This window comes from Tamandua tetradactyla, chromosome 6, assembly GCF_023851605.1.
Source record: "Tamandua tetradactyla isolate mTamTet1 chromosome 6, mTamTet1.pri, whole genome shotgun sequence".
Lineage (NCBI taxonomy): Eukaryota > Metazoa > Chordata > Mammalia > Pilosa > Myrmecophagidae > Tamandua > Tamandua tetradactyla.
In genome coordinates, this window is record NC_135332.1 from 81710088 (window position 1) to 81732722 (window position 22635).

The 22635-nt window shown below is 45.4% G+C and overlaps 1 protein-coding gene across 1 annotated transcript in view; it reads left to right on the forward strand.

Annotated features, from left to right (window-relative positions):
* Positions 1-3600: 3600 nt before the first annotated feature.
* The window catches only part of ARHGAP39 (Rho GTPase activating protein 39), a 234914-nt gene continuing 215879 nt past the window's right edge, over positions 3601-22635 (forward strand). The window contains exon 1 of the mRNA XM_077166465.1: positions 3601-3766. The gene's annotated coding sequence lies outside the window, so the exon portion shown is untranslated. The remainder of the gene's footprint in view (positions 3767-22635) is intronic.

The following is a 22635-nucleotide window of genomic DNA, read 5'->3' on the forward strand; positions in this document are numbered from 1 at the left end:
TCAAATATCGAAGTGGAGGGAAAACTACCTAATTCATTCTATGAAGCCAAGATCACCCTCATACCAAAACCAGGCAAAGATATTTCAAAAAAAGAAAACTATAGACCAATCTCTCTAATGAATATAGATGCAAAAATCCTCAATAAAATTCTAGCAAATCGTATCCAACAACATATTAAAAGAATTATACATCATGACCAAGTAGGATTCATCCCAGGTATGCAAGGCTGGTTCAACATAAGAAAATCAATTAATGTAATACACCATATCAACAAATCAAAGCATAAAAATACATGATCATCTCAATTGATGCAGAGAAGGCATTTGACAAGATACAACATCCTTTCCTGTTGAAAACACTTCAAAGGATAGGAATACAAGGGAACTTCCTTAAAATGATAGAGGGAATATATGAAAAACCCACAGCTAATATCATCCTCAATGGGGAAAAATTGAAAACTTTCCCCTAAGATCAGGAACAAGACAAGGATGTCCACTATCACCACTATTATTCAACATTCTGTTGGAGGTTCTAGCCAAAGCAATTAGACAAGAAAAAGAAATACAAGGCATCAAAATTGGAAAGGAAGAAGTAAAACTATCACTGTTTGCAAACGATATGATACTATACATTGAAAACCCGGAAAAATCCACAACAAAACTACTAGAGCTAATAAATGAGTACAGCAAAGTAGCAGGTTACAAGATCAACATTCAAAAATCTGTAGCATTTCTATACACTAGTAATGAACAAGCTGAGGGGGATATCAAGAAATGAATCCCATTTACAATTGCAACTAAAAGAATAAAATACCTAGGAATAAATTTAACTAAAGAGACAAAAAAACTATATAAAGAAAACTACAAAAAACTGTTAAAAGAAATCACAGAAGACCTAAATAGATGGAAGGGCATACCGTGTTCATGGATTGGAAGACTAAATATAGTTAAGATATCAATCCTACCTAAATTGACTTACAGATTCAATGCAATACCAATCAAAATCCCAACAACTTATTTTTCGGAAATAGAAAGACGAATAAGCAAATTTATCTGGAAGGGCAGGGTGCCCCGAATTGCCAAAAACATCTTGAGGAAAAAAAACGAAGCTGGAGGTCTCGCGCTGCCTGACTTTAAGGCATATTATGAAGCCACAGTGGTCAAAACAGCATGGTATTGGCATAAAGAGAGATATATCGACCAATGGAATTGAATAGAGAGCTCAGATATAGACCCTCTCATCTATGGACATTTGATCTTTGATAAGGCAGTCAAGCCAACTCACCTGGGACAGAACAGTCTCTTCAATAAATGGTGCCTAGAGAACTGGATATCCATATGCAAAAGAATGAAAGAAGACCCATATCTCACATCCTATACAAAAGTTAACTCAAAATGAATCAAAGATGTAAACATTAGGTCTAAGACCACAAAACAGTTAGAGGAAAATGTTGGGAGATATCTTATGAAACTTACAATTGGAGGCGGTTTTATGGACCTTAAACCTAAAGCAAGAGCACTGAAGAAGGAAATAAATAAATGGGAGCTCCTCAAAATTAAACACTTTTGTGCATCAAAGAACTTCATCAAGAAAGTAGAAAGACAGCTTCCACAATGGGAGACAATATTTGGAAACGACATATCAGATAAAGGTCTAGTATCCAGAATTTATAAAGAGATTGTCCAACTCAACAACAAAAAGAGAGCCAACCCAATTACAAAATGGGAAAAAGACTTGAACAGACACCTCTCAGAAGAGGAAATACAAATGGCCAAAAGGCACATGAAGAGATGCTCAATGTCCCTGGCCATTAGAGAAATGCAAATCAAAACCACAATGAGATATCATCTCACACCCACCAGAATGGTCATTATCAACAAAACAGAAAATGACAAGTGCTGGAGAGGATGCGGAGAAAGAGGCACACTTATCCACTGTTCGTGGGAATGTCAAATGGTGCAACCACTGTGGAAGGCAGTTTGGCGGTTCCTAAAAAAGCTGAATATAGAATTGCCATATGATCCAGCAATACCATTGCTGGGTATCTACTCAAAGGACTTTAGGGCAAAGACACAAATGGACATTTGCATGCCAATGTTTATAGCAGCGTTATTTACAATTGCAAAGAGATGGAAACAGCCAAAATGTCCATCAACAGAAGAATGGCTAAACAAACTGTGGTATATACATACGATGGAATATTATGCAGCTTTAAGACAGAATAAACTTATGAAGCATGTAATAACATGGATGGACCTAGAGAACATTATGCTGAGTGAGTCTAGCCAAAAACTAAAGGACAAATACTGTATGTGAACCGACATTTGAGAATAAACTTGGAATATGTCATTGGTAACAGAGTCCAGCAGGAGTTAGAAACAGGGTAAGATAATGGGTAACTGGAGCTGAAGGGATACAGACTGTGCAACAGGACTAGATACAAAAACTCAAAAATGGACAGCACAATAATACCTAATTGTAAAGTAATCATGTTAAAACACTGAATGAAGCTGCATCTGAGCTATAGGTTTCTTTTTTTTTTTTTTTACTATTATTATTACTTTTATTTTTTTCTCTATATTAACATTCTATATATATTTTTTGTTGTGTTGCTAGTTCTTCTAAACCGATGCAAATGTACTAAGAAACGATGATCATGCATCTATGTGATGATGTTAATCGTATGATTTCTAAATGTTGGGTTAATTTCTTTTTTTCCGTTAATTAATAAAAAAAAAAGAAAAAATATTCATAGTATAACAGTCACTTTAACCATTTTAAGTGGGCAATTCTTTCACATTAAGTACATTGGCTATACTTTGTAACTTTTACCACTATATATTTCCAGATTTTTTAATCAATCCAAACCAAGATTCATGTTCATTTAGCAACATCTCCCCATACCCCTTGCCCCGACCCCTGGTAACTACTATTCTGCTTTCTGTCCCTATGAATTTGCTTATTCATTGTGTTTCATATATGGGAAATCATATGATATTTGTCCTTTTCTGTCTGGTTTATTTCACTCAGCATCATGTATTCAAGGTTCATCCACATTGTAGCATTATGAGCTCTTCACTTGTTTTATGTCTGAATAACATTTCATTGTGTGTATAGACCACATTCTGTTTATCTAACGGTTGATGAAAACACTTGGGTTGCTCCTCCCTTTTTGCAATTGTGAATGACTCAGGGATGAACATTGCTGTACAAACATCTGTTCTAGTCCCTGCTTCCATTTCTTTTGTATATATACCTAAGAACGTGATTACCTGGTCACATGGTAATTCTAAGGTTAACTTTCTGAGGCACCATGAAACTCTTTTCCACAGCCCTCCAGGGCAATAGGAGCGGGTTACCTGGGGAGGGGGCTCCTCACTCAGCCAGCCCTCATGGGGACATCTAGGGAGACCCCGCGTGGCCCCCTTAGCCAACCTGTGACCCGGGCCTGCCCACTGCTGCCCCCGTTCCCGACATGCCGCTCGCACTCTTGGGGACTCCGGCTCCCGGCGGCCCTAGCGCTGGCGCACGCGTACTGCATCTGGGCGCCCCCTGGCGGGAGCGCGCCGGGGGCGGGGCCGGAGGCGGGGGGTTGCGCTTGGTGACGGGAGGACGCGGCCGGCGCGCACTGGGCCGGTGTAGGTGGCAGCGGAGGACGCGGACTGCTCGGGCGGCGGCGGCGGCGGTGGGAGCTGAGACAGCAGACTCGCGAAGCGCAGGCCGGGATGAGGGGCAGTGGCTTCGCGGCCCGCGCGCAGCCCGCCGGTGAGAACGCGGGGCGGTGGGCGGGCTGTCGGGAAGATGGCGGAGCCCGGGCGCTGCGGCCCCCGCAGTCCGGCCCGGCCTCGGTGGAGGCTCCCGCCCGCCGAAGGAGGAATGTGGGCCCTCGGCGTTTGGGGGGCAGGGAGGGACCTCCGGGGCAGGGGAGCGGCCTGGGTGTGCGGGCCGGCAGGGGCGAAGGCCGCGGGGGCGCAGGGGTTGCAGGCCCTGCGGAGACAGTGTGAGCCCCAGAGGGGCCCGACGGGGCTGGGGGTGTGTCGATGTATGTGTTACCGGCCCGGGAGCGGGTGTGAGTGTGTATGCCCGGCCGGAGAGTGGGTGTGGTGTAAATGTGCCCGGCCCGGGTGTATGTGTGGTACCCAGCCGGAGGGTGGGTGTGAGTGTGCCTGGCCTGGGGGTAGGTGTGAGTGTGTGCCCGGCCGGAGGGTGGGTATGAGGGTGAGTGTGCCCGGTCCGGAGTGGGTGTGAGTGTGCTCGGCCGAAGTGTGGGTTGAGAGTGAGTGTGTCCGGCCCGGGGTGGGTGTGAGTGTGCCTGGCGTGAAGGTTCATGTGAATGCGTCCGTGTGCCCAGCCGGAGGGTGGGTGTGAGGGTGAATGTGCCAGGCCTGGGGGTGGGTATGAGTGTGAGAATGTGTCTGGCCCGGGTCTGGATGTGAGTATGCTGGTGTGAAGGTATGTGTGAGTACGCACGTGTGCCCGACCGGAGGGTGGATTGAGGGTGAATGTGTCCGGCCCGAGGTGGGTGCAAGTGTGTCTGGTCTGAAGGTATGTGAGAGCGTGTGAGTGGGGTGCCTGGGTGGAAGGTAGGCGTAAGTGCCCGGGTTGTGCGCGGGGGCGTGGACGCTACTTGCCGGGCGCAGTCCGGGTGGGGGTGGTGGGGGCGTGCCGCCGAGGGGCCCTGCGGGTGAGGGCGACTAGCTGCCAAGGGTGCTGGTGCCCGCGTTCTAGAAGGGCTGCCTGGGGCGATGCGGGCCATGCGTGGCTGGGCGGTCATTGCTGTACTGGGCCGGGTTTTATCCCGGGACCCCGAGGAAGGGGTCGGTATGGGCGTCTCCGGCACCCAGGGTCATGGCTGCCTGCGGGCTCTCTCCGCTGGCGCTGGGGCTGGGCGCCGCCGAATGGGTTCCCCGGACCCCGCCTCTGCAGCAAGGACTGGCTGGGGCATTTAGGGGGCGCAGCCGCTTCCCTTGGGCAGGAAGCCCTGGCCCAGCACCTCCCCTTCCTGGTCTCTCCTGAAGCTCGGTTTGCCTCCCCGTGTGCAGGAGCGGTGTGGGCGGAGGCAGAGTGTTCCGCGCTGAAGGCCACGCGCCATGCGGGCTGTGTGTGAGTCTTGGGGTTCAGGAAGTCTTTTATTTTAAAACGTGCAGCCTGCTCGGAGGCCGTGGCAGCTGTGGGTGTGTTACATGCTGCTTCTCACCAGCAGCTGTTGTGGGCGCTGTGCAGTCCTCAGCAGCAAAGATGCGGCTAGGTTTTCCTCCCCCTTTTCACTGTTCTCCGGGTTTAACCAAACCTCCAGTGACCTCTGCAGAAAAACGCTTCCCTCCCTTGTGAGGACAATATGGTGATTTGTCTTTTGAATCCATTGAGGGGAATTTAACACTGTACATCCTGGATGCCTTTTTAAACACAGGTGGTTCCCAACCTTCAAGCACCCCTTTAACAATAAGCAACTTGTGTTTTTCGGTGCTGGGGAAGGGAAGGAGATTTGATAGGCGCTGTGGGAAAAAAAAAAAAAAAGTGAGGAGAGTCTGTAACGCCCTGGGTGCAGAGTCAGTGGCCGGTAAACGCTTGCAGAGTGAATAAATAGAGGCCTGATGTACTTTTAGTCAGCTGTCTGGCCAAGAGACAGGAGAGCAGTGGGAGGGTGGGTTCTGGAGCCAGTCAGCCTGCCTTTGAGTCACGACTCTTCTGTTTACTGGCTTTGTTGCCCTAGGCAGGGTCCTCTGGGCCTTTAGTTTCTCCTCTGTAAAATGGGGATAGCAATAACATGGGCCGTATAGCGTTGTTGTGAGGACTAGATGAATTAAGGATTGCAAAACACCTCATGCCTGGCACATTGTCTAAGTGTAAAAAAAGTTAGAAATTGTTACTGCTAGGATTTGGTGCTGCCAGGTTGGGGTTAGATCTAAGGCTGTCTGGTATATGTGCTGGTACTTCAGTTGTCCCCTAGGACTGCTATATTAGTTTTACATTTCTTGAAGTTTGTGGTTTCTGTTTCTTACATCAAACTGGGTATCATATTTGGAAAAACAAGTGTTTGTAATGGTAAACTGGAACATATTTCAAGTACTTAGAATTATTTTATAGTTCTTACAAAATATTTTTAGAAAAATAAATATTCTAGAATCACTGGAATACTGTAGGTCTTACTGTCCTTGGGGATTAGGTAGAATTGTTGACTCAGAAATGAGATTGAAAGCACTTCTTGGGTAGTTTTTCTGAATGAAGCTACCAAAACGCTTGTTAGACTTCATAGTGTTATCCTGTGCTAGACCAGGAAGCCTTGGATTAGAAGCTGTACACTACACGGGGGCTCAGCCAGTCCTTGAACGACTAAATAACAATTGGCCTGTGAATGAGTGCGGTCTCTTGTTGGACTTCTGCTTGGTTGGTTCTTTGGTGTGGTTGGAAAAATGCCCATGCAGTTGAGATACCTAGTTTTACCCCTTTGCTGTTTCTGTTCATTGACTCATGATCATTTGCTGTGGGTTTTATATGTTCCCTCTTCAAGTCAGCTTTGCCAGGTGTTCCAAAAGGACACCATGAGGGATTGCTCAGAAGAGCAGACATGGGTGCAGCCTGGGCCTGGGATATGCTTGTGCCAGAGTTGAACTGAATGGTCGGGCCTGCCTCCAAGTTCCTTCCCTGGCTGCCTGGCTTACTTCTCTAGGAACTAGCCCCTACCCTCAGTTCTGGCTGTGTCTGCCTTCTGTGCCTGCCTTGCTTTGTCTGTCATCAAACCGTTATCCCTGCACTTGACTATATTAGCAGGTCTTCCCTGTTTCCCAAGACTGAAACTGACCCTGACTCACTTCTTGTGGCACACTCTCTGCTTCTGCCTTTCTCCCTGCAGGGAGATATACTTCTTACCTGGACCCACAATCCAGACTCCCACTCCTGCTTCTGCCATACTTTGTATCTCAGACTTTCTGTGACTGACATGAGCTGCTCAACATTCCCTGCTAGCCTGTTCAACTCCCTGAAATGTGAGGGTGACCTGAGTAAAGGGGATTTCATTAGCATGGTTCTGTGAATTCTGGTAACACAAAATAGGTCTTTTCTTTGTGTTACACCCCCATCATAATCGTGTTCCTAAACTCATACTGGGTTTTGATGCAGGTTGAGTTTTGTGAAAAGAGCTTTGACCACAATTATGCTCCACTGGGTGGAATTTTTCTTGGTTCATCATTTGGCATAGCTTTTCCCTAAATTTCTTTTTAAATATGGATATCTGTAGGAAATTCATAATATTCATCATTAGTAATTTTTCAATATTCTGTACACTTTTCCCCTAAGTGTTTTTTATTCAGTATTTTTTAAATTGAGCATCTAATCTCTGCTCCTTTTGTTGGTCATATATTGAAGCAACACCAACATTTGGCACAGTCTTTCAGGGTGCTTGAGATCACAAAGGACAAGTCTACAGAGAATACAAACCAGGGCTCTAGACCTGGGGCCAGCCAAATCTGGCCCAGTGCCTGTTTTGTAAATAAAGTTTTATTGAAGCCCAGCCACACCCGTTCATTTATGCATTGTCTGTGACTGCTTTGGTAGGATTGACTAGTTGTAGCAGACTCTCTATGGCCCTCAAAGCCTCAGCTATTTACTGTCTACCTCATTTACAGAAGAAGTTTGTCAGCTCCTGGTTTAGAAGTTCTAAGGGAAATGATGTCAGGAACCTAGAGCAGTGAGAGAAGGCTTCAAGGAAGAGGCCATCTTTGAGCTGAGCCTTACTCAGTAGGTTGTGAATAGGTGAAAGAAGCTGAGGCATTGTAGTGCCCCAGATAAAAGGTGTTTCAGTTTTGGGGAGTGAAGGTAAAGGAGGGTTATGTGTAGTTTGGGGGCGTTAGAAAGTTGTGTAAGCAATAATGGGAGGTCGGGTTGACAAGGCAGGTCAGAATGGTAGGGTGAAGGTTTTGAATTTAGGTTAAAGACTTAATTTTAATTTTCTAGTTAGTAGGGAGGCACTGCATGCTTTATGTGTCTGTGTTTTAGATGTTTGAGAGCAGGAATATGGTGATAAAATGGCTTAGGAGAATTTAACTGGCAATGATCATAGGATAGGTTGGATAGGATAGAAAGGAAGAAATCCGAATGATGGATTGTATTACACAGCTATCTTTACAGAAGATTGGAATAGCAAGTAACCCCACCATTGCAGTGGATCACAACAATCGAGGTTTATTTTTTGCTCACATTTCGCTTGCTATGGCTCTTTCCCATTGTCTTCACTCTTGGATCTGGGTGTAAGCCCAGCCCTTACGTGGGAGGTGATTTTTTTTTTCAACTTTTTTTTTTTATAATATAACATATATACAAAGCAAAGAAAGAAAAAAACAATAGTGTTCAAAGCACTCTTCAACAGGTAGTTACAGGTCAGATCCCAGAGTTTGTCATGGGCTACCATATGATCCTCTCAGATTTTTCCTTCTAGCTGCTCCAGAATATAGGAGGCTAGAAGGCTTAAATATTTTTTAATCATCACAATCGACTTTTTTTCTTTTTTGTGAAAAATAACATATATACAGAAAAGCAATAAATTTCAAAGCACAACACTACAATTAGTTGTAGAACATATTTCAGAGTTTGGTATGGGTTATAATTCCACAATATTAGGTTTTTACTTCTAGCTGCTCTAAGATACTGGAGACTAAAATAAATATCAGCTTAATGATTCAGCAGTCATATTCATTTGTTAAACCTTATCTTCTCTATATAACTCCACCATCACCTTTGCTCTTTCTGTCCCCACTCTTTAGGGGTATGAGGTGATGTTCTTTTGGTATGAGAGTAGTAGAATCTGATGACTCTTCAAGTTTCTGTTTGGAATTGGCACATTTGCTCCCATTTCATTGTCTAAAGCAGGTCATGTGGCCGTGTCCACCAGTGGGAGGGGATATATACTTTTCCCATAGGAAGGCACTCAAAGTCCCAGGTGAGGTGGGCAGGAGGTAAAGCTCTCATACTAAGAAGGGTGAGCCAGTACCAACACCCCCACCTGTTATTGAAATGTAGGGGGCTCCTGCAGCAAAGCTGCGAACTACAAGTGTGGTGTTCTGGCTGAGGTCCTGGCAGCAGGTGTCTGTGCCTGATGGGGCTTTAGGGCTGTGAGGGTCATGGAGATTTGTGGAGATGTCAGAGGCCATTGATGGTTTGCAGTTGCAGGATAAAAGAACAAACGGTGGCTTCTGAGAGCTGGGGTTGGTTTTAGGTGGAGAACGGGTACCCATGTTCGGAAGGTACTCAGTCTCATGGCCGCAGCTGTTGTACACGTAGGTCCTGCCTGCATCCTCCAGTTTGGGTCTGAGGTGGTGGTGGGGCTCTAAGAGAATATATGCAATGGGATCTGGAGCTCAGGAGAGGGCAAAGAGCCAGACCCCACCCCTGCATGAGTGCTGTGAATAGGAACAAGAGTGGGTGTTCAGAGTTGATGGCAGCAAGATGGTGGTGGCCTTGGGGAGGCTCCAGGTCCCTCTGCTCTCTGGGAGGTCTCACTGTGGGCAACACACCCGGCCGGCTTCTCCCTTCGACATCAGACTCGGCAGCCAGATTGCGTTTAGGCATGTCCCTGGGGCTTCTCAGATTTTGCATCCGTCCTCCCTTGGGCCTTTTGTGCTTTGGGACCACCATTTGCTTGGCAGCTAAAACCAGAAGCCTGGTATACTGAATCCTTCAGACCACCACATCCTGTCTCCTATAAGGCCTGCTCCCCAGGCCCCCGATATAGGTATCGAAACCACCCTTCCTCACTCACCAGCACTGTGGCCCAAGCAGAGATTGGGAGATCGCCATGCCTCTTGCCTGGCTTCCCAGCTCAACCCTGAACCTCCCACCTTTGTCATCCACGTAGTGGTTCTCAACCAGAGATGACATTTGGCAATATCTGGAATATCTGGAGACATTTTTTGGTTGTCTTATCTGGGGAAGGGGGTGCTACTGGCATCAAGTGGGTGGTGGCTCAGGGCGGTTCCCCCTGCAATTACAAGGCTCACATTCCTCTCTGGCTTTCTAGTAACTTCTAGACTTGTTCCTCCCCCCACCCCCCTGCTCTGGCCACTTCCTGGTACATACATTGCTTTCCAGTGATGAGAAGTGTGTGGCCAGTGGGCCAAATTGTGCCTCTGTGTTCCTCCACCCCGAAACAAGACAAGCAGAACTCAGGTGACCCCTCTGCTCCTTTGACCCTTGGCTCAGGCTCCTCAGGAAGGAGACTCCTTGACCTGCCTGCCCTGGTGCAACCTCCTTTGAGCACTGCACAGACAGATCTTGTGTTTCTCCATCTAGACGGGGAAGGCCTTGAGTGCAGGAGGCCATTTGGGTTCTAATGTGTCTTTGCACTTCGCAGCCATTCTCTGCACTTTGCAACTGTTCTCTGTGCACTAATGTCAGTAAAGATTGGAATGGGAAGATGCTAGTCTCATCTGGCGTTCCTAAGTGTGACACTTTTCATTATTATAGATCCTCTTTTTTTGCATTCTAGAAGTTTCCCTTTTATTTGTTTTTCAGTAGGTCTTGTATTCATATGGTTCAGAAGTGCGAAGGGAGCCCGACGATGTCTTCCTGCTTCCACCTCCAGGACCTGGGTTTGGAGACTGGGAAGGCTTAGGGAGGTCCCCAGCCATAACTGGTCTCTTGGAGCTCCTTCCAGAGATACTTTGTAACTGTGCAAGCAAATGCATGCATTTTTTTTCCTCCCACTTTTTTCTTTTCAAAAAGTTTCTGAATCTTGCCTTTTTAAACTCGGTATGTGTGAGAGGTCATTCCACATCAAAACATCTTCCAGTGCATTCATTCTCTGGCTGCATCAGGTTCTGTTCTGTGAACATGCCATGACTTTAAACAGTCCCCTAGTGGTGAATAGTGTACTTAGTGCAGTTATAAACAATGCTTCACTTAGTGTTTTGCAAGTGTAATATGTGCCTGTAGAATCCATCCTAGAACTGTCACCTTTTTCTTTAATCATTATTTAATCCATTAGATCAGGTTTCACTTTTGTCTCATAATAAATTCCTTTGTTTCTTTATTTCTCCAAATTATGTATCTATATTTTAAATATATAATTTGGATTATATGAGTTTCTCAGTTGGAAATTGATTCACCTTTTGCATGTTCTTATGGTTAAGGGTGACTAAAAAACATATGTTCGTGCAAAAACTTGTACACAGATGTTCATAACAGCATGATTCATAATAGCCCAAAACTGGAAGCAACCCACATGTCCATCAACTGATGAATGGATAAACCAAATATGGTATCTATGTATAATGGACTATTATTTGGCAATAAAATAAATAAAGCACTGATACATGCTACAATGTGTATGAACCCTGAAAACATTATGCAAAGTGAACGAGCCAGGCATATAGTGTATGATTCCATTTATATGAAATGCCCAGAATAGGCAAATCTGTTGAGACAATATAGATTAGTGGTTGCCTAGGACTGGGCTGGGAAGATTAAGAGGACTGGAGAATGACAGCTAGGGGGTCCTGGGTTTCTGGTTTTTTTGGGGGGGGGGGGGCAGGGTTTCACTGTAGTGTAGTGTAATTCAGTGGACTTTTTAAAACCTTTTATTCTGTTACCATACCATATATATATATACATTTTCCCTTTTAATCATATTCAGATATATATTTCAGTGTTGTTAATTGCATTCACAATGTTATACCACCATCCATTACTAAAATACTTCCGTCATTACAGATGGGAACCCTATATATTTGAAGCCTTGATTTCCCATTCTTTATCCCCAGACCATCCCCTGCTAACCTAAATTGTAGATTCTGACTCTGTGAGTTTGCTTATTCTAATTGTTTCAAATCATTGAAACCATACCATATTTGTCCTTTTGTGCCTGGCTTATTTCACTCAATATGGTGTCTTCAAGATGCATGCATATTGTCACATGTATCAGGGTTCACTCATTTTTATGGTGGAATAATATTCCATTCTATGTATATATCACATTTTATTTATCCATTCATTGCTTGATGGACATTTGGGGTATTTCCATCTTTTGGTAGTTATTGTGCACTTCATCCCCATAATGTCTGTTATGTTTCTTTTTAAACTTTCAAATTTTTCTTTATGCTCACACATTTTCTTATTAATATCTTTTAGTTCTATTTCCGTATTTTCCTTCTTGAATCAATTTAGGAATTTTTTTAAACTTCTTTGTTTAGTTCCATATTCTGAAATTTTAATTTAGTTCCTTGATTCAGCCAAATTTTCTGGTTTCTTAGTATGGCTTTAATTTTTTGCTGATGCCTGGGTATTTTGTTATTTTGATATGCCAACTGTGAAGGTCAGTTTCACCATTTTGTCTAGGGTTTTATTGTTGATTTTCTTTGTGTAAGGCTCTTCCTTGACACATGGTCCAGCTTATTCTGGACCTTTAGAGTAGCCCATGTTTTACTCCTCAGACTTTCTCAGCTCTTCTTCATCTGCTTCTTGCCCTCGATATGTGGTATAATTTTTAGGATTTCACTTTTTTGTGCAATCGTTTTACCTCCAGGGGAAATCTTCCTCTGTTTCTTCTCTAGAAATCTTGATCTATTCTGTTTTTTTATTTTTTAATTTTTTATAGAATCCTTATTATGAATGGCCAGTGTTAAAAATATGAAACCTATAGAAGCCATTGCATGTGAAGTCATTTGTGTGCTCTAGCTGCAAAGATGCCACATCTAGTTCATTGCTATATATGAGTACAGATTATCTTCCTGGGCTATATGATTTGGAATTTGCTCTCTTTGCCAGAGTTATGATAGTGAAATCATACTAAATCCTTTTGGTTCTGACTTATTTCACTCAGCATTATATACTCTAGATTCATCCATGTTGTCATATGGTTCAGGACCTTATTTCATCTTACACAGGTTTCTTTTTAGGGTAATGGAAATGTTGTAAAATTGATTGTGGTGATGGATGCACAACTCTATAATTGTACTAAGAGATAGTGAGTGTACATTTTAAATGGGAGGATGGTATGATATGTGAATTTTGTCTCAGTAAAACTGTGAAAAAAAGAGTAAGTAGGATTTTCAGTTGGGAACAGTTCCAAATTGGGGAATTAGAAGGCCTGGCACCTGTAGAAGGGCCTTGGCATTTATGCCATTGTGGGGTTGTAGTGACGAGAAGGCTAGTAGTAGACAGGGCTTTGTGGCTTTGTGGCTTCCCGTGGGGTCCTGAGTATGTGTGGTAGCAGGTGTAGCCCCCCCTAGGGGCGGCATACTTGTGGTAAGCTGTGAGACAGTCACTTGCTCATTATGTGATTGACAGCAGATCACATGCTTAGTCTACCTGTGCCTCAGTTCCTCACCTGCAGATGAAACAATACTTGGTCTACTGCTTTTCTAGGGTCATTGTAAGGCTGAAGTCCGAGTGAGTTTCAGAGCATTCTCTTTATTACTGGGTGTCACGTGTATGTGAGGGTTAAACAGTTGATTTCAACATAAATGGGCTGAGAAGCCAACAGAGCACTTCTTCCACCCTCTTGCTGACTGGTATTAAGACAAGAAAAATACCAGGTGTGATTTACTGCAGAGGTGATGAAACAGGAAAGCTGTCATTCCAGCTCGAGTACATGGCCAACACCAGGGTGCTAGGGTAGAGCTGGGGTCATATTCCTCCTTTCGCCACAGCCCTCTGATTTATTTACCTTTTGCCTTGCTCGTTTCATCTTTTCTGCATTTTCAGTTGACTTTTTTTTAAGCTGCTATAGGCCATGGCACTAGTCAGACAGAGAGTGGCTGATGGAAAACAGCCTTCATGGATTGTTTAAAAAATAAATCTGGTAGTGTATTTTAGTCAACAAAAGTTTATGGTAACATTTGGCCTGTGATACTGCTAGTGGTTATCTATTATAGTCCATTTAACAATTACCTAGGATTTCTGTAGTAGCTGGCATGTTCTTCCTAGCAATCAGGATTGTACTGAAACATGAATCATTTAAATTTCCCAAATCACTTAACCACAAGCCTCACATCGTTTATGCATCAGATTATAGCCTGCATGTGTTAATAAAAGTGCAGTTTATTTTTGTAAAGTACCTTCTAAAACCCCCAAAACTAGATTTCCTGATAATTGCAGTGGTCTTTTATTTTGTATTTACAATGTGGCTGTGTCAATAGGATGCCTACTTTTTCCAGTTCTGAGGAATGGCCTCTGGTTCCTGAAAGCTGGGAGGGGCGACAGTGTGGGCCCCAGAGTCTGACATTAGATGTGGAGCTCAGGAGCCGAACAATACTTCCTCCCTGAGGCCCTTGATACCCAGTGTGTCACTGGGGTCAGTGCCCTTTTCCATGAGCTGGGCAGCAGTTTCATGGCTGGGTCTGTCTTAGCCAGGCACTCCTATGGTCACCCCACTGCCTGGATCTCCACCCACCTGGAAAGTGCTAGCCACTGGCCAGTCAGGAGTGCCTCCCAGACCTGTCTTCTCAGGGCCTCGCTCTCTGGTGGGCTGGCTGCCTAGACCAGGCAGGCTCTCTGGAGGAGGGGGTGTCTTGTCTGGAAAGCTGAGGTACCTGTCATGGAGTCTGAAAGGGATCAGGCAAAGAAAATGCATCTCAGGTATAAGGGGCAGTGAGAGGCTGGAAGCCACAGGTGTGTTTAGGTGACTTCCACGGCTCTCTTTAGCTGGAGCATCCAGGGGAGGCCAGGTGAGTGGCACCTGGGAGGCCCACAGGCTGGTGGGAGAGCGTTGTCTGCACTTCTGATGTTGAAGGCAGACAGGGCTGGCCCAGTGCCCAGTGGTGATGAGTGAGTCTCTCTCTGGCTGCAGCTCCACCTTCTCTCCTCCACTCTGGAAGCATATCAGAATTACATGAGGTTATTACCCACACTGCTTCCGTTCTGATATATTTAAAAAGGCAGAGTAGATCATTACCAGAGTCCATTTGCTGGAGGTGGCATGCTATTGGAACGTGGATGGCTCCAGTGGTTATTGAGAGGTGCTTGGCTGTGGGTAATGCTTGGACCCTGTGAATTTCCTGTGGAAGAGTGGAAAGAGCACTGTCAGGCATCTCACCTGGGTGGCACAGGGTAGCCCCATGGCTTTCCAGCCCTCCACTCTGCTGGAAGATGAGGATGGAGCTGTGAGAGCTGCATTCAACCTGAGGGGTCACGGAGGCAGCCCTGGGGTAGGAGGGTCTGGTGGTGGGAGCCCGGGGCAGCCCTGGGACATGAGTTGCCAGGCAGCAGAGCCAGTCCCAGGCAGTGCTGAGCCATGAGAAGGGCCTTGGAAGCTAACTCAGATGTCTCTGAAGCATTGCTGACCACTGTGCAGAGGGAGTTAGAGGAGGCCAAGGTGGGAGCTGGGGCCAGATTAGGCCATGTCGGGCTCCGGTGAGGGGTGTGTGGCAGAGGTGGAGGGGTCTTGAGGTATAAAGTGCCATTAGTTCAGCTTCATTGTTGTTAATCAGTTTGTGTAGGTCCTTTGTCACTCCTTCTGGAAGTAATACAGTTTAGGTCACCTGTGGTTTTGGTCTCTGCTTTTTAACTAGATTTTTGGTCCCACATATGTTGTGGGTCATATAAGGTCACACCTTACTTATTGCTGAACACATATTTGAAGTGTCCCTCCCCCCACTGCATACATCATGAACAAGTTTCCCTGTAGTGTGTATGCCGATTGGTCTTTTTTAACCCGCCTTTATGGAGGTGTAGTTTACCCACCATGAAATGTGGTGTACGACCCAGGGGTGTTGCATATTCCCATGCTGCACAGCCATCCCCACCACCTGGGCCAGGAGACTTCTCCTTAGAGCCAAAGTGTCGTCTCTGGTGTTTGGGATATAACGTGGAGAAAGGCAGGCTGGGTCCTTACTCTCACAGGGCCTGGTTCTCCAGGACGGCAGCCTACCATCCCATAGCAGGTGGTGAGGTAGGTCAGGGGCATCAGGGTGGGGGTGTGAAGCAGAAGGGACACGTGCCAGTCTAAAAGGGTGGCCACAGGTGATGGCTTTGAGCCAGGATATGGAACAGGAAGGAGATACGCCACAGGCAGAGGAGAGTCCCTGCAGCGGGAGACAGCCAGTGCAGAGACCAGAGGGATGGGGGTGTTGAGGCACATCCAGGAGTTTTGGAGGGACTGTGCAGAGAGGGAGATAGAGGGATGCGGGTTGGAGGGCTCTGGAGAGCTCAGAGCAGAGAAGGGACGACAACTGACTTGTCTTGTTTAGTAGGGTCCTAGTGGCTCCACGTGGAGCATTGGCTTGGGTAGGAGTGGAAGTCAGGAGACCCATGGGAGACGATGGTGGGTTCCACTGGGTGATGACAGTGGAGACCATAGGATGTGGTTGGAACCTGGGTGTGTGTGTATATATATATGTTTTTAACTTTTTTATTGTATAGTATAACGTATATACAAAGCAAAGAAATAAAAAAGCAGTCATCTTCAAAGCACAATTCAACATGTAGTTACAGGACAGATCCCAGAGCTTGTCATGGGCTACCATACCATCCTCTCAGATTTTTTTCCTTCTAGCTGCTCCAGAATATAGGAGGCTAGAAGGCTTAAATATTTTTTTCATCACCACAATTTACTTTTCTTTCTTTTTTGTGAAAAATAACATATATACAAAAAAGCAATAAATTTCAAAGTACAGCACCACAATTAGTTGTAGAAGTGATTTCAGGGTTTGGTATGGGTTGCAATTCCACAATTTTAAGTTTTTATTTCTAGCTGCTCTAAGATACTGGAGAATAAAAGATATACCAATTTAATGATTCAGCCATCATATTCATTTGTTAAATTCTATCTTCTCTGTATAACTCCACCATTACCTTTGATCAGAACCTGGGTATATTTTAACTTTTTATTTTGTGTTTCTTCATTTAAAAATTTTTCTTGAGGTATTTTTAAGTTAACCATGAGGATTTCTTGGTGGACTTGCAGGTGAATGGGAGTCCTTGTGGGAGTGTTGCATTCCACATCTGAGACAGGAAAGATGAACTGGGTGGACCGAGTCAGAAGGGAGGAACAGGGAGATGCCAGTTGGGGGATTGGAGGTGTGGAGAGGAATGGAAACCCGAGACCAGGTGAGACCCCAGGAAATGGTGTGGGCAGAAGAGAGGGCCCAGGACGCTGAAGGCAAGGAGCAGGGTGGGGGCAGTCAGCGGGGTGGCAGTTTGGGGACAGCCAGTGGGGCAGCAGGCCCAGAAAGCCAGGAAGAAGGTCAGCCTGGGAGGGTGTGATCTGTGCCATGCCCCACGCATGGCTGCTGCTGGTCAGCATACAGAGGCCACCGTGACTGGAGGAGCATCTCCGCTGAGCAAAAGGGGACAGTGCATTTCTGTAGTGGTGGAGCCTGGCCTGAAGGAAGGAAGGTACTGATGGTGTGGGAGAGAGGAAGCTGGCTGGAGCCGTGTGCGTGGCCAGTGGGCACAGGTATGTGGAGAGCTCCGTGGCTGAGAGGCCATGAGTGTGCTGGTGGTGAGCAGCCCATGCAGCCCTCTACTGATGGTTTTCTCAGAGGGTGAGGAAGCATGTTTAAGTCAGGAGTGAAGAAGATGGTGCTGGGTGTTCCAAGTTTTAGCAGGTGTGAAGCGGGGCTGGAAAGGGGGCTCACATGGCTGGGCACACAGCCCCTCATGCAGATTGGGGTGGTGGCTGTGCTGTGAGGCTGTGCAGAGCATTGGTCTGTTTTTCTCCAGGGATATTGAGCTGTAGCAATCCAGAAGGAGAGCTGAGTGGTTGGTTTGTCCTGTAAGTGAGGGCCCTGGGATTCTGGGGGGTCATGGGAGGAGCATAAGCTCTTAATCCACTTCAGAGATAAAGACCTTGAGGCCAGATGCCAGGTAAGTGATGGGCCCGCATTTGTTCTAGTCTGGCGGTTGTGATTAATGAAGAGTCACTGACAGCACAGGTTGGGGAAGTGGGATTTCTTCCTAGATGCCCTAAGGCCATGGAGGGGCCATGGAGGACAGTAAGTAGGGTGACCTGATCAGAGTGGACTCCTGTGGGAAGGGTGGAGAGGGGTGTGCGTATGTGTGTTGGGGGTGGGGCTGGGTGGCCCAGGAGAGAGGAATGGTCACAGGACTCCAGGTGTTTGGACAGCGACATCTTGAAAGTGGAACTGAGGGGACATTTTTGCCATCTGCCTGTACTCTGTTGGGGGCTGGTCATTCCCTGAGGTGTCAGTGCAGGGACTACGGTGTCTGTCACTGCTTCGGTGCTGGTGAGGGCACTGCAGGATGCTGGAGCCCACTAGTTATGTGGCTCCTGTCATGCTGACGCAGGCCTGGAACACTGCTGCTGTCCTGGTGGACAGTGTGGCCAAGTGGACCTTTTCTAGAAGCTGAAGACAAAGCAAAACTGGCTGAATGTGGGACGTGGCCTGAGACTGGTGAATCTAGCTCTTGAATCATGATGCCCCGCATGGGGGCATGCTACCAGCCCTGAAGAGCAGGGTGACTGGGTTCGCATGTCACATGTCTGCCTGGGCGTATCCCACATGAGGATGTGGGTTTGTATCTGGGCATATCCCATGCACGTGTGTGTGTGTGTGTGTATCCTACACGCCGATGTAAGGGTATGTTGGCATATCCCACATACGGATGTGGGTGTGTGCCTTCATGTCCCATATGTGGATATGGTGTGTGGGCATGTCCCACACATGGGTGGGGGGGCATATCCCACACACAGGTGTGGTGTAGATACACATGTGCAGCAATTGCCAGGATCACAGAATGTATAGTAGGATCTTCTTTTTTGTAAATTACATTTAAAAGAAGAATATGTAGTTTTATGTGTGCTGATACAAGTGTAGGGTTTTTCTGGAAGGGACATGAGGAGTTTAACAGTGGTTTCTTTGCTGGGATCCTCAGCCATGTTATAGCTGTTACTTTTTCAGAGTGTCTGCAGGAGTCCCTCGCTCTGTGGGGTCAAGGGCTGTCCCTGTCTTCTGTATCCCTCTGAGCATATGAGCCCTAGTGAATTATGCAGAATTGGGGCAGCAACAGGACAGGGAAGAGTTGCCACTGCCCCGTGGCTGAGAAAATTTCTTCTGGAGGCTTGGGCCTCACACCCGCCCCTTTGCACCCCTGCTTAAAATTTTTTTTTTCTGTAATTTCTTAACAGAAGTCAATTTATTCCCGACTCAGCTCCCAATCCCGATACAGTTTTCACACTAAAATAAATGACAATAAATGTATTTCTACTATGATATATCAAGAAAAATATGCATTTCAGTAGATCTATTTAAATATCAAAGTAACTTTTGAGTGGCAGATAACAGAAAGAAGACCTGAAACCACTTGACAGATAGGTAGTGGAAAACACTACAGTTTGCTTAAAATATTTTAATGGCTTTTTTTACTTAGAACAAAATTAAAAATCTTAACGTTTTCCTTTGAGGCCTTTGTGGCTCTCCAGTCTCAGAATGTTGGGGCTACCCTGTGTGTGTGACAGCACTGCCCAGTTTTAGTGACAGTGAATGAGTTTGAAGGAAATGGGGACCAAGAGCAAGACTGAGTCCCCAGGGTGGCTAGGAGGTGGTGCCTGGGCAGTGCTGGAGGGGCCATAACTGGCCCATTCCAAGGGTACTTGGAGCTACCAAGTCTGTCAGCTAGCACAGGTCTGAGCTGCCTGTGGGCAAAACAGCATTCCCCTGCTAGGATCTTTAGTTCCTTGTCATAGAGGCTTCGGGCTTAAGTTTTATTACATTCAGTTTATTGGACAATATTGAGCTGTGTATATTTTGGCAGTGTCCAATTGGTGGCTCACATATCATACAGAGCAATACTTTATATTTATATTGTATTAAGTTGCTCCGCTGCTTAAAAAATATATATAGACTTCCGGAGAAGATGGTGGCTTAGTAAGACACGTGGGTCTTAGTTCCTCCTCCAGAACAGCTACTAGGGGAGTAGAAACGATACAGAACAGCTCCCGGAGCCACGACAGAGATCAAGAAGACAGCGTACCCCATTCTGGAACGGCTGATGGCTCGGAGAACCCGCTCCGGTGAGATCGCTGAGGGGCGCGGGCTTCCCCTGGCTGGGGCGGCAGGCGGCCGGAGTCCCTCCCTCCCTCCTTCCCGGGACGGCTGGGAGAATTGGACAGGCGGTCCCCTCAAGCCGCGGCAGCTGGCTCCCCGCCGGCGCGCAGCCCCCCGGACCAGCTGGGAGAATTGGATCGGAGATGCCCAGGCCGCGGAGAACGGTGACCGGGGTCCCTTCCAAACACGTGGCTTCCCGGTCCGGCTGGGAACGGTGCACTCCGCCCCGGGCCGGCTAGGACATTCGGACGGGCGCTCTCCCGGGCTGTGGCGGCCGGCAACCCTCCCCGTGTTCGGATCCCCGGCCGGCTGGGAGATTCGGATTGGCACTCTTCCAAGCCGCTTCGGCTGGCGAACCTCCCCCATGGTGAGAGTTTTCCAAAGTTAAAGGACCCACAGCACCTTTTACTGGTGGGACCCGCAGACAAACGAGTGCCACGAGCACCACCTACCGGGCAGGATAAGAAAAACAGAACCCAGAGATTTTACAGAAAAATCTTTCAACCTGTTGGGTCCAAAACCCAGGGAAATCTGACTAAATGCCCAGACGCCAGCAGAAGATAATGGATCACGCTCAGAAAATTGAAAATATGGCCCAGTCAAAGGAACAAACCAATAGTTCAAATGAGATACGGGAGCTGCGACAACTAATGCTGAATATATGAACAGAAATGGAAAACCTCTTCAAAAACGAAATCGATACATTGAGGGAGAACATGAAGAAGACATGGGCTGAACAAAAAGAATAAATAGAAAAACTGAAAAAACAAATCACAGAACTTATGGAAGTGAAGGACAAAGTAGAAAAGATGGAAAAAACAATGTATACCTACAATGATAGATTTAAAGAGAAAAAAGATAGAATTAGTGATTTGGAGGATGGAACATCTGAATTCCAAAAAGAAACAGAAACTATAGGGAAAAGAATGGAAAAATTTGAACAGGGGATCAGGGAACTCAAGGACAATATGAACCGCACAAATATACGTGTTGTAGGTGTCCCAGAAGGAGAAGAGAAGGAAAAAGGAGGAGAAAAACTAATGGAAGAAATTATCACTGAAAATTTTCCAACTCTTATGAAAGACCTAAAATTACAGATCCAAGAAGTGCAGTGCACCCCAAAGAGATTAGACCCAAATAGGCGTTCTCCAAGACACTTACTAGTTAGAATGTCAGAGGTCAAAGAGAAAGAGAGGATCTTGAAAGCAGCAAGAGAAAAACAATCTGTCACATACAAGGGAAACCCAATAAGACTATGTGTAGATTTCTCAGCAGAAACCATGGAAGCTAGAAGACAGTGGGATGATATATTTAAATTACTAAGAGAGAAAAACTGCCAACCAAGACTCCTATATCGAGCAAAATTGTCCGTCAAAAATGAGGGAGAAATTAAAACATTTTCAGACAAAAAGTCATTGAGAGAATTTGTGACCAAGAGACCAGCTCTGCAAGAAATACTAAAGGGAGCACTAGAGTCAGATACGAAAAGACAGAAGAGAGAGGTATGGAGAAGAGTGTAGAAAGAAGGAAAATCAGATATGATATATATAATACAAAAGGCAAAATGGTAGAGGAAAATATTATCCAAACAGTAATAACACTAAATGTTAATGGACTGAATTCCCCAATCAAAAGACATAGACTGGCAGAATGGATTAAAAAACAGGATCCTTCTATATGCTGTCTACAGGAAACACATCTTAGACCCAAAGATAAACATAGGTTGAAAGTGAAAGGTTGGGAAAAGATATTTCATGCAAATAACAACCAGAAAAGAGCAGGAGTGGCTATACTAATATCCAACAAATTAGACTTCAAATGTAAAACAGTTAAAAGAGACAAAGAAGGACACTATCTACTAATAAAAGGAACAATTCAACAAGAAGACATAACAGTCATAAATATTTACGCACTGAACCGGAATGCCCCTAAATACATGAGGAATACACTGCAAACACTGAAAAGGGAAATAGACACATATACCATAATAGTTGGAGACTTCAATTCACCACTCTCATCAATGGACAGAACATCTAGACAGAGGATCAATAAAGAAATAGAGAATCTGAATATTACTATAAATGAGCTAGACTTAAAAGACATTTATAGGACATTACATCCCACAACAGCAGGATACACCTTTTTCTCAAGTGCTCATGGAACATTCTCAAAGATAGACCATATGCTGGGTCACAAAGCAAGTTTTAACAAATTTAAAAAGATTGAAATCATACACAACACTTTCTCGTATCATAAAGGAATGAAGTTGGAAATCAATAATAGGCGGAGTGCCAGAAAATTCACAAATACGGGGAGGCTCAACAACACACTCTTAAACAACGAGTGGGTCAAAGAAGAAATTGCAAGAGAAATTAGTAAATACCTCGATGCGAATGAAAACGAAAACACAACATATCAAAACTTATGGGACGTAGCAAAGGCAGTGCTAAGAGGAAAATTTATTGCCCTAAATGCCTATATCAGAAAAGAAGAAAAGGCAAAAATTCAGGAGTTAACTGTACACTTGGAAGAACTGGAGAAAGAACAGCAAACTAATCCCAAAGCAAGCAAAAGGAAAGAAAGAACAAAGATTAGAGCAGAAATACATGAAATTGAAAACATGAAAACAATAGAGAA